Source organism: Watersipora subatra, chromosome 2 (assembly GCF_963576615.1).
Source record: "Watersipora subatra chromosome 2, tzWatSuba1.1, whole genome shotgun sequence".
NCBI lineage: Eukaryota > Metazoa > Bryozoa > Gymnolaemata > Cheilostomatida > Watersiporidae > Watersipora > Watersipora subatra.
In genome coordinates, this window is record NC_088709.1 from 2670830 (window position 1) to 2683165 (window position 12336).

At 37.5% G+C, this 12336-nt stretch overlaps 1 protein-coding gene across 1 annotated transcript in view; it reads left to right on the forward strand.

Moving 5' to 3' along the window:
* The window catches only part of LOC137388875 (1-phosphatidylinositol 4,5-bisphosphate phosphodiesterase gamma-1-like), an 82666-nt gene extending 73753 nt beyond the window's left edge, over positions 1 to 8913 (forward strand). Inside the window, exon 32 of the mRNA XM_068075351.1 lies at positions 8353 to 8913. The gene's annotated coding sequence lies outside the window, so the exon portion shown is untranslated. The remainder of the gene's footprint in view (positions 1 to 8352) is intronic.
* Positions 8914 to 12336: the final 3423 nt, after the last annotated feature.

Sequence of the window (12336 nt, forward strand, 5' to 3'; positions counted from 1 at the left end):
TTCCATACAGTGATGGTGTAGTGACACCTGGTTGTTTGCTTGCTAGGATCCAAGCCTATGCTAGGCTGACTAGCAAATCATGTTTCAACAGGGCGGTTTAGTAAAGTGATTGTTGTGCGACCGATACCTTATATCCTTATGTCAAGGGTTTATAGTAATGGCGGTGTTTAACGATAACCCTTTATTCATTAATACTGGTAATCAATTATTTATAATCATAAAATTTGTTTGAGATTAATTAATTATACTATAATATTGAATACAATTATATAATGTTTTTTATGATATAATAAAAGTTATTATTATTAATGGTAATAATTTTTATATTAGTATTAATTTTTTTGTTTACCAGGTTTCTTGTCTTCTTTTAGCAGCTTGTAATACTTAGCTTTCATGGCCTTAAACTTTATCCTCCATTGCTTCAGAGTTTTAATATAATTATTGTCGGCTAGCAATTTCGACATCTTGACACAAATCTAAATTTTACTGCTTTTACTATTTATAAGATTGCGTAAGTGTCGGGTTTGATCAGGTAATCAAGGACTGTTTCGATTTCGGTGTTAGTCCAAACTGCCATCTCTTCTGCCATTTTCAGTTTCGTATAAAAACCGAGTAGACCTTTTAAGAATAAAGATTTCTGCGTGTGAAGCATCAGGAAAGCGAGACCTATGCACATGCATAAGATGGCACAAAGATGGCGCATCGCACGGGTCTTTCGCTTTTTAACAGCGGACACTGGATCCCACAATAATGATGATGGCTCGGCTGTTTCTATGACGGTATTGCAGTGCTGATGAGAGGGTGCTGCTATCGCTGTATGGAAAGCTACTAGAAGTAATTTTCATAGGGATTTTATTTGACCCATTGCAATATACTTGGGGCGGACATTTTTACCAAAGCTAACAGTTAGAACCTGAATGTGTCTCTATAAATTTCATCTCATTAGTTATTTTGGTTACAGCGGTCTCCTGTTGTTTGTTTATGAAACTTGGTGAAATGTTATTTAATAATTACATAGGTCAACATGTAACTTCTGCAGGTGCTAAAAATAAGTCTTTCTAGTCGGTGTAAACCGCTGAAAAAGAAACACACTGAGCGCTTCCTTCAGCGCACATCTTTATCGTCGTCAGACGGTAAAAAGAGTTGAAAGCAGCAGATGATAAGTTAGCTCATGTGTGCGTGTGATAGGCTAGTTAGTTTTGATCTCTCCATCTTGTGCTGAGCTTGTTGAATAATAGTTTAGTGATTGATATCTCTTAATCAGGGCTAGGATGCTGATTCTCGGCAGCTTTTTATGTGCTTTACTCATTGATACCCTAGGACACTTATGTATTCGCGGCATCTAACTTTCGCGTTTTCGCGGTGTCATCCTCTCGCTAAAATTTAATGAGCGAAACTAAACTATCATAACGAACGAGCGAAAACGCTTTGTTCATTGATATACACAATAAAATCGTCATATTAGAAATGCAGGCAATTTTCGTCTGTGGTTGGGATCAATGGGAAATTTCTGGTAAACTCATTATAGCTAATACACCGACTGAGCAGCATGGCAAAGCAAATTAAGATTATATCAGTTCAGTCACCGAATTTGTAACTGATGAGGATGAAAGTCTGGTAGGTGAAGTCATAAAATTGCAGAATAATTATTGTAGCGATGAATTTTATTACCAACCAAAAACAATATCAACCCTCATCAGTTTAACCACATTATCTCTTCCACTGCCAACAGACCTGCCAACACCAAGAGTGGGGCAATGCGTGAGATTTGGTTTTGGGGCAATTGATGTATCAATGATAGTATATATAAAATTGTAGAAATTGGGGCAAAAATCTCACGCATTTTCATTTTTTCTTTGGGGTGATTGCGTGAGTCTCACGTCCAATGCGTGAGAGTTGGCAGGTATGACTGCCAACCATGTACAAATTAGCTACCGGCCTAGTGCCAGCCATTTTACCGAAATTGCCGATATTGCTTCATGATATGTATACAGTATTTTTTCAAGTTCTACTTTAATTATCTGTATAATCACGAAAATCTAAATTGGCTATTATGTCATCAACAACTAATTACCTGTTTTATGACTCGCGCTGGATAGTTAATGAACTCACAGAAAAATGTTCGTTTTTAGATTAGAAATTCTCAAACAAAAGTTTAAAATTGCTTCGTTGTTTTAGGCTGATTTTATAAAGAAATCTTCGGACAACACAGTCAATTTCATAAAACACTTAAAGACCGTGGGTTATGTGGTCAACAAATAATAAAATCAGGTTACCAGACAATTGCTGGGAAAGTCCAAAAATTCGTTTATGGCAGTGGCCCTTAGAAAACACATAAATGCGTTTATGGCAGCGTAAGGGTTATACAGTTTTGGTTGTGAAGTTGGTTGCTACCTATCTATTTTCTTCTTCTTGGGATTCGAGTGTGAAAGTCACGGCGGGAGGGACCTAGACGTCATTGATAGTCTAAAAAACAAATGGCAGCAAGTGATCAAATTGAATTGCCGATCTCACCCACACATTTCAACCTATGGTTTACAAATATGAACTAGTCCCAAATTGAATTTTTTTCTTATTAGCAAACTGGACCTGAGGAATGTAATCTGTTTTTTCCACTGCATTTATTTTCACATCACTATATTTTCGCACTCATCAGAGCCGCGAAATTAAGTTGTAGCGAAATTTTATTCTGTGTGCTACTCACGAAACTAAATACTAGCGAAATATAAGTGTCCTAGGGTAACTAGGGAAAATACAGTTAAAGCGAAAATCAACGTAAATAATTGTCATTCACCATGTTTCCATGATGCGCAGTGCTTCGGAGTTGCGCTATCTCCGAATCATGGAAACGGCGTCTTTGCACTGAAATCACTGCGCACTGATCAGTGCGAAGCCAGTGCAAATTCGCAGCAAGGAAACAGCGACTGCGCAGTGGCTGCACATAGCTCTCATGCCGTGGAGACGAATTCTTCGAGGGCCATAAACTAGTACAAAGGTTGTCCTGCTAATCTTGTTTTTTACTATTCTTCCGATCTTCTTTCACCTAAATTTAATTATGGTATACATTCACGAGGATGATGAGGTGATTATTTTCCTGGACTTTGTTATCGATGCCAACACTTTTCGAAAAATAGGTGGTAAGTCCTAAATTAATGTTTAAATAATATATTACTCAAAAATACTTATTAAAAATATGTTACTATGTAAAAACTGTGTTAAGGTTTGTAAAACCTTGTGAATATGTATTGTAAATAAACGTATAATGACGACAGAATCATAAAAAGACCGTTTATGACGTTCGGTATCCGTGATCGATTCTATTTCTCCATCAGGCGATTCGATTTATACACTTTCTCTTCTTTGGCTAATTTGCGGTATTTGCTGAAAACCACTGCGCAGCATGGAAACCTACAATCCCCTCGACTTCGAAGGGGGCTGCTTCGCAGTACTGCGCACCATGGAAACATAGTGATTGATTCTGTGAGCATTTTTAAACCTACAAATAATGTTGCAAAAGTCTGGTAAATTATTATGCTATCCGGTTTTAAACTAATAAATACCTACTTGCTATATTAATTCATGTTTTGTTAATAATAATTTGTTGCATTAAATAACACCTTGACATAATACTATAGTAGAGGAAGAGGTTTAGTTAATGCCCTATAAATGCCCCATAAACGCTAGGAATGAGGACAAGTAGCCGCGTAGCTTTGAAAATTGGGTCATGTTAAAATTGCGGTGTCACAATTGGAAACTTGACTGCCATTGCTTATTACATCTGCTACACCAACCAAGTGTAAGCTGTTGTGACTTTTTCTGTTTGGTGCAATATTTAAAGCATCATTTTAGCTGAAATTCTCATGAACTGCGAATATTGTGAGGTTGGTGCAGGGACTGGTGTAATAATGCTGTCCATGGCTTGGGTCAAGGGTCGCTTTCATATCCATTTGGTGTTTTATACCACATTAAAAGTCTTGCTAATCTATGCTGAAGTGAAACAATTTATTACCACCATGTTGTTAATACTATGTTGTTAACACTATGTTGTTAACAGTATGTTGTTAATATTCTGTTGGTAATACCATTTTGTTAATACTACGTTGTTAACACCATGTTGTTAATACTATGTTGTTAATGCCATGTTGTTAGCATCCTGTTGTTAATACCATGGTGTTAACGCCTCATTGTTAACACCATGTTGCTAAGCAGTCTTTGACATAAGATCGTATAATAATTTTAGGTCCTTTGAAGCATGTTTACTTGTGAATGGTTGGAATGTACACTCATATATGGACACAATTTGAAAAACAACTATGGGTTTAAACAGTCATTTAATAATGCACATGAAAAACAATTGCGCTTAACGACATGGTGTTAACATAATGTTTTACCTGAGCCTGAGGCCTCATTTCACAAAAAGTGTAGCAGTTTAATACTTTCATGAATCCATAGCATCTTCCTACATATATTTATGCTAAAGCCAATTATAAATTTATTTTTCTCAGTCTACACTTTGTTAAACGCATCAAAAGCCACTGAGGAAGACAGTTACACAATTCGATTTGGCTTAAACCTCAGAGTGAAAAGATTATCTTAGCAGAAAATTGTTAAAATTATTGTTTCGCGCATTTAAGCGTCTGTAGAGCTAATGTTATAAGTTTGCAACTGTTAACAGTTAATGACGACTGTGTCTATGCTCTACTAGTAGCAATGGTTAACAGTTAATAACTTTAGTGTCTGTGCTCTACTAGTAGTAGTTGTTAACAGCTAATAACTATAGTGTCTGTGCTCTACCAGTAGCAGTTGTTAACAGTTAATATCTACAGTGTCTGTGCTCTACTAGTGGCAATGGTTAACAGTTAAAGGTTGACTTGCAACAAAATTCACATTACAGTTATTTGATATCAAAAAATTTATCATGTCTTACTCTGTTGTGTTGTAGGTGCAAAATATGTGGAAATATGATTACAAGTTCTTAAAAGCTAAAAAACGAACAGTCAATCGCAACCATCATGAAAAGCCATAGATTGGAATTCATTTCTAAAACGGCTCAAATGGGACATAGCTGAACAAGATGGCTTCTGTTTACACTTTCATTTAACCTCATTCGTCGAAATATTTTCACAAATATACTTCACGCATTCAATGAAATCATGTCTATTGTTCTTACGCGTCTGTTTTATCGTCATTGTAATGCTGTCACTTGTGGCACTGATATCTTATAACTTACTGTAAAAATTCGTTTAATTTTTTAACCTTAGCTCGAAGGAATGCATATCATCCTTTGATAAACATGACGAGCCTGTTGGTCACTTGGGATGGTCAAAAAGTGTTGCAAAAATTGGTCACACTATTTGGCAAGATGTACAGGTCACATGATCAGATTACGGCTAGATGATTAGACCAAGCCGAAACAAAACTGTAACGTAGCGAGCATCTATATTTGATACGGGCTTTTCGGTCGAACCCGAAGTGTTTGCCATAAACTAGTGCTACGATAGGTTTTAAATTGAGTCATTGTCCTTGAGTCATTGATTTATTGTCCTTTTAATTCACCTGATAACACCACGTGTCCTAAACATAACCAAGTTGGCTTGAGTACATCAGCAAATTAAAAAGATTCTAGCCTGTGGCACTTTTGGAATGATTGCGATTAATCATTTGTTTTTTTAGCTTGTATGAGCTTGTAATCACATTTTCACACATTTTGCACCTACAACACAGCAGAGTAAGACATGGTAAATCTCTTGATACCAAATAACTGTAATGTGAAATTTGTTGCAAGTCAACCTTTAATGACTACAGTGTGTATGCTCTACCAGTAGCAGTGGTTAACAGCAATGACTACCGTGTCTGTGCTCTACCAGTAGCAGTTGTTAACAGTTAATAACTGGGGTGTCTGTGCTCTATCAGTAGCAGTTGTTAACAGCAATGACTACAGTGTCTGTGCTCTACCAGTAGCAGTTGTTAACAGTTAATAACTGCAGTGTCTGTGCTCTATCAGTAGCAGTTGTTAACAGCTATGACTACAGTGTCTGTGCTGTATCAGTAGCAGTTGTTAACAGCAATGACTACAGTGTCTGTGCTCTACCAGTAGCAGTTGTTAACATTTAATAACTACAGTGTCTGTGCTCTACCAGTAGCAGTGGTTAACAGTTAATAACTGGGGTGTCTGTGCTCTACCAGTAGTAGTTGTTAACAGTTAATAACTGTGGTGTCTGTGCTCTACCAGTAGCAGTGGTTAACAGTTAATAACTGCGGTGTCTGTGCTCTACCACTAGCAGTTGTTAACAGTTAATAACTGCGGTGTCTGTGCTTTATCAGTAGCAGTTGTTAACAGCTATGACTACAGTGTCTGTGCTCTATCAGTAGCAGTTGTTAACAGCAATGACTACAGTGTCTGTGCTCTACCAGTAGCAGACGTTAACAGTTAATAACTGTGTGTCTGTGCTCTACCAGTAGCAGTGGTTAACAGTTAATAACTACAGTGTCTGTGCTCTACCAGTAGCAGTGGTTAACAGTTAATAACTGTGGTGTCTGTGCTCTACCAGTAGCAATGGTTAACAGTTAATAACTGCAGTGTCTGTGCTCTACCAGTAACAGTGGTTAACAGTTAATAACTGTGGTGTCTGTGCTCTACCACTAGCAGTTGTTAACAGTTAATAACTGCGGTGTTTGTGCTCTATCAGTAGCAGTTGTTAACAGCTATGACTACAGTGTCTGTGCTCTATCAGTAGCAGTTGTTAACAGCAATGACTACAGTGTCTGTGCTCTACCAGTAGCAGTTGTTAACAGTTAATAACTGTGTGTCTGTGCTCTACCAGTAGCAGTGGTTAACAGTTAAGAACTACAGTGTCTGTGCTCTACCAGTAGCAATGGTTAACAGTTAATAACTGCAGTGTCTGTGCTCTACCAGTAGCAGTGGTTAACAGTTAATAACTGCGGTGTCTGTGCTCTACCACTAGCAGTTGTTAACAGTTAATAACTGTGGTGTCTGTGCTCTACCAGTAGCAGTGGTTAACAGTTAATAACTGCGGTGTCTGTGCTCTACCACTAGCAGTTGTTAACAGTTAATAACTGCGGTGTCTGTGCTCTACCAGTAGCAGTTGTTAACAGTTAATAACTGCGGTGTCTGTGCTCTACCACTAGCAGTGGTTAACAGTTAATAACTGCGGTGTCTGTGCTCTACCACTAGCAGTTGTTAACAGTTAATAACTGCGGTGTCTGTGCTCTACCAGCAAGACATCTGATAGTTGTTTTTGCTTATAAATCATACGATTTAAATGACAAGGTCACATCTCCAAATCAATAAACGTTCCTCGTTTTGATAGAGGCTGTGCACGGCCTTTTCAGAGCTCTCTATCAATGCTTTGTTGTGTGTTCTTGTTACACTGTCAATGAAGATTGTTAGAGTTTGCATAGGTGACAATGAGATAATAACCTCAATAACAGTCTGTAAGTTATTATTTTATCACAAAAGCTGGGGTACTGCGCAGCTTTCTTAATATCACTTTCCGTGCCAGATTGAATCGATAAAAATATAGCCAGTCGATCGATACCTACAAACAATAGATGAATGTAAACAGGTCGATGTAAATAGATCGATCCTGTAAAGTAATGTTACTTATAGAAGAAAGTTAGCCATGAAAGAACCAGTCGATTGCACAAAGAAATAGTCATAATGCCGCAAGGCAATAAATATGACTGATTATTTGCGAACACTCGAAACAGTCATTTATTATTGCTACCGACCTTGACACTTTGTTTTCAATACCATTACAATTATTATTTTGATATTCATCAGCTAGTGTTATAAGATATGATACAATCGAACTGTCACAAAAACCAACTGTCAAATGTCGCCCAGATTAATCTTTGAGAAGTTTAAGTTTGGTCATGGGCAGGGGCTGATAGATTGTAATAAACTAAACTACCGAGATAATCTAATAACAGCTGACTGGGATCAGTATGAACAATTTTCCTCCATCAGCTTAACTTGACATCTGTGAAGTTTTCAACATTTTTTATTATTCAACTTTTCCGAGTCAGACAATAATTCAGCAATCCAGAGCCAGCGAATGACGTTCAGTTGGCAGAGTTGAGTGTGGCCCAATTGTCTGTGAGACTGGAGTCTGGGTGATCCAACTAATAGTAATACCCTGTTGCAAATTGATTCACAGTTGCAAATTGATTCACAGTTGCAAATTGATTCACAGTTGCAATTTGCCAAGCGCAACTTGCAATAATCCGCTGATTTTGCTCCCTAGCAGCCAAAGCATGCATCCGCTTAGCCTTGTCACATATATAGTAAGATGTTTCTGAGGAAACTTCACTAGTCTGTGTATGTTGCAGAGTCGCCCAGCGCCGGCTGCTTTCATCCAAGCCATAAGTCATGGAGTTGCTCTCCGTATGGCCATGTGATTGGGACGATATTCTTGGACAAGCTCCTTGCTTATTACACACTTTCAGGAATATTCTGAAAGCTGCCTTCTGATATCGCGCAAGCTCTGTACATCGGAATTTTTCGAACCCCATTACTGCCTTTACTTACTTTACAACGGGGCAGTTAATCGTCAGACACTCCTTTGAACTCAACTTCTTTTGGCCATTGAGCTGTTTAAAACCAGCAAACCCTTCAAGGACTGTGACATTCCGTTCTGGCATTTGTTGGTTGGCTCAGCACGGTATCAGTTTTAGGAAGACTGCTGTCTCTCGCTTCCAGGAAATAAGTCATTCCATGTGGTTATTCACTCTTCATGCCCTAATATGCTTATTCGGAATATTCTATGGTGCTCTCTAGACAGGTCCTTGATCATCCAGATTCATTTCAAGTACATGTAGTTCTAGCTAGTAGCATTGATGACTGGCCACCACTCATATTTGTTTTATTCAATAAAATGTTTATTTTAGTTCTATGGATGTATGCTTTTGATATTTATAGTTTACAGTTTATAGAAATTAATGATGACTTGAGAAATTAGAATGATGAATGTGTTACTGTAGGGCGACATCTGGTTAGTAAACGGGCTGACTAACATGCCTAGCTATGCTCAGCGCTAGTACAAGCTGCTATCACAAGCTAATATCGATTTACTCGTTAAGTGTACATGAACTCTACAAGGAAGTTTTTCAATTGCCTGCACTTTGTAAATACCAAGACTTAATGCAATAATTATCGGGCATTACTGCTGATCCCCTACCTTTTGTTATTGGCAATAAAAACTAAGCCTATCTTTTGGTCAACCAATATCAGTTGTTAGCCGTGTATCATATGTGTCGGTGTCACTAGCCAGCGCTTAACACTAAACAGGTAAGTAAGATATCTGACTTGTTTAAATACGTATACATAGTGAGAAGCATCTTACTGTAGTTAGAAGTTGGCCATGTTTGGCTGAACAGTGATTCAATCTGTTGGAAAGTACATATGTTTTAGGGATACAAACCAGTCTTTTTTTGCACCTCAAATTGGCTCCTACTAATTAGTCTATTATTCATCTGATATAAAAATGGTTAGTGACCAGTAAACTGTATATAGGGCGATCAACACATCCCTAATAAGAGAGAGTAAGTAGAATGTAGAATCTATATATAACTCTAGTTCTGACACATTTCAGAGAAGTGCTCAAACTTTTGATTGTGCGTGTCTGTTTCAAGAACCGATGCCTAGCAGACGAGTCATAACTTGCTGGTCAATCACTTCAATTTAGCCTTGTAAGTTTAAATTACACTACACTACCGACTAATGTATTGAAAATACGCTTTGTTAAGCACTAGTGTTTCCGGTATGACTGTTTGGGAATAACCGATGAGTCCAAACCAGCTGTCAAAATTCCAAAGTATTGCATCGAGTAATTGGTCAAATAATCCCACCGCTTCCATTACAGTAGATAGATATTAAGCGATGCACTTGCTGTACAATGTTGCGAGCATCTGCTAACAACATTTGTACATTTCACAGCTGTCTCATAGTCTCTCAATACAATATATATTATCATCTATGCGTTTAGTATACATACCTAGTAACCACATATGTTAACTGAATGTAAAGTCCTCGCCATTATCTTATCTCATCTATTATGGCTGAGCGACATTCTGTGCTCATAGTTTACATATAAAGATTAGAGCCAAGTTTTGCTAGCGAGGTCAGGATCTAAAGATAACACATTAGCAGATATGAGTATATAGAAACCACCAAAGAAGCATCCAAATTTGATCTACATAGCTTCATAATTTGGGTGGGTTCATGCAGTTTCATTCACTGTTTGTTCATTTGAAATATACTATAATTGTTCATGCCGTGTATGAAGTGGCCTTAGGTACTTTAGCCATTGACATATTAGCCTTAGGCACCTTAGCCTCTGGCATATTTGCCTTAGGCCCCTTTGCCTTTGGCATATTAGCCTTAGACCCTTAGAATTTGGGGGTATTTGCCTTAGGCCCCTTAACCTTTTGGTATATTAACCTTGGGCCTCTTTCCTTTGACATATCAGCCTTAGGCCCCTTAGCCATTGGCATATTAGCCTTAGGCGCCTTAGCCTCTGGCATATTTGCCTTAGGCCCCATAGCCTCTGGCATATTAGCCTTAGACCCTTAGCCTTTGGCGTATTTGCCTTAGGCCCCTTAGACTTTGGTATATTAACCTTAGGCCTCTTTCCTTTGACATATTAGCCTTAGGCCCCTTAGTCTTTGGCAGATTAGCTTTAGGTACATAATCTTTTGTTTCATAACTGATTGATAAGGTTGTATATACTGTACATTGCCGCATTGTTTCACCAAGGACCATATCATGTTCTAAACATCTATAACAAACATTATCTTTCTAAGTTTTGGCGGTGAGTTATTCAGAAACCATGCTACTCACAAAAGTTGAATAGTATTCATGTCTATACATATTTTGGAATATACAGATTATGATACACGAAACCTGTGTGACAAGGTTGATTGATATATCGGCAAAAGTACAAAATCATCTCACTTCTTTATTAGTAGGGTGCAATTTCGAATAGTTGACAAACGTTATTGGCTAATCAAGCATCTTAGCCAACCGCTTCAACATGCGTGTGCTTTAGTGGGCATTACTTGCAACCAAGTCAGGTCTAAAACATTTCTATTGAACTATCATGAAAACTTGCTTTGTCAATGAGGTCACGATTGTTACTGCTCACTCACTTTTCAACATTGCTAGTCAGGCCAAATGTCAAGGTCGAAAGGCCAGTCATCTCACCAACCACAGAAAACAAAACGCGTGTGTAAGACTTGCTATTGCTGCCTCGGCGTCAACTTTCTGACAGCTAAAGGTGTAATATTGAGTATATAATTAGCATTTGGCAACATGTGTACACATCCAAGATTAGCAGATATGCTGCCAGTAGGACAGACACAGTTTCATCATCAAAATTACTGATTACCTAATGCAGAGACTTTCTGTGTTGACATTCAAACTAAAATAAATAAATTTGATAGTTCCAATGCATACATTTTCAAAAACATCACATTATGTAAATGTTTAGCTTACTCAGAAAACTTCAAGGGCTACTAATAAGCTCTAATACATGCATAAGCCATATCATAACCATAAACATATCAGGATATCCAGTCTCAGTAGTGAGTCTACAACATATCAGGATAATCAGTCTCAGTAGTGAGTCTACAACATATCAGGATAATCAGTCTCATGTAGTGAGTCTACAACATATCAGGATAATCAGCCTCAGTAGTGAGTCTACAGCATATCAAGATATTCAGTCTCAGTAGTGAGTCTACAACATATCAAGATATCCAGTCTCAGTAGTGAGTCTACAACATATCAGGATAATCAGTCACATGTGTTGGTCTATAGCATATCAGGATAATCAGTTCATAAATGATGATCAGCAAGACACCACTTGGAAGCTGACATTCTAAAAACAAGAAAAAAGAAACTCCAAGCAGTAATTTCCGCTTGTGACAATTCATCATGCTTACCACAAGATTTTTTATTTTTTTCTTGGATTTCTTATTTACTGTTCATCATTTGGCTTTGTAATAAATGAGCTGATAGAGAACACATAAGTTAAACTGTGCCCATAGGCAACTTGATTGCCATTTTTATTACACAAAGAAGTTAGCCTGCTCATTTACCATAATCTGCAAGCATCTGAACACTCAGTTACACACTTTAAGAAACACATTTCAGACCTCAAATCAAAGGAATAAAGTTCTATAGAAAAAGCTTTCCTTGTATTATTTATATACTCGTATTTCAGTTATCCTGGTTAAGGTACAGTCCTGGTATAGTCCAAACTAATACACTGGTTTAATAGAGGAGTCAAACTGCTATATATATATATATATATA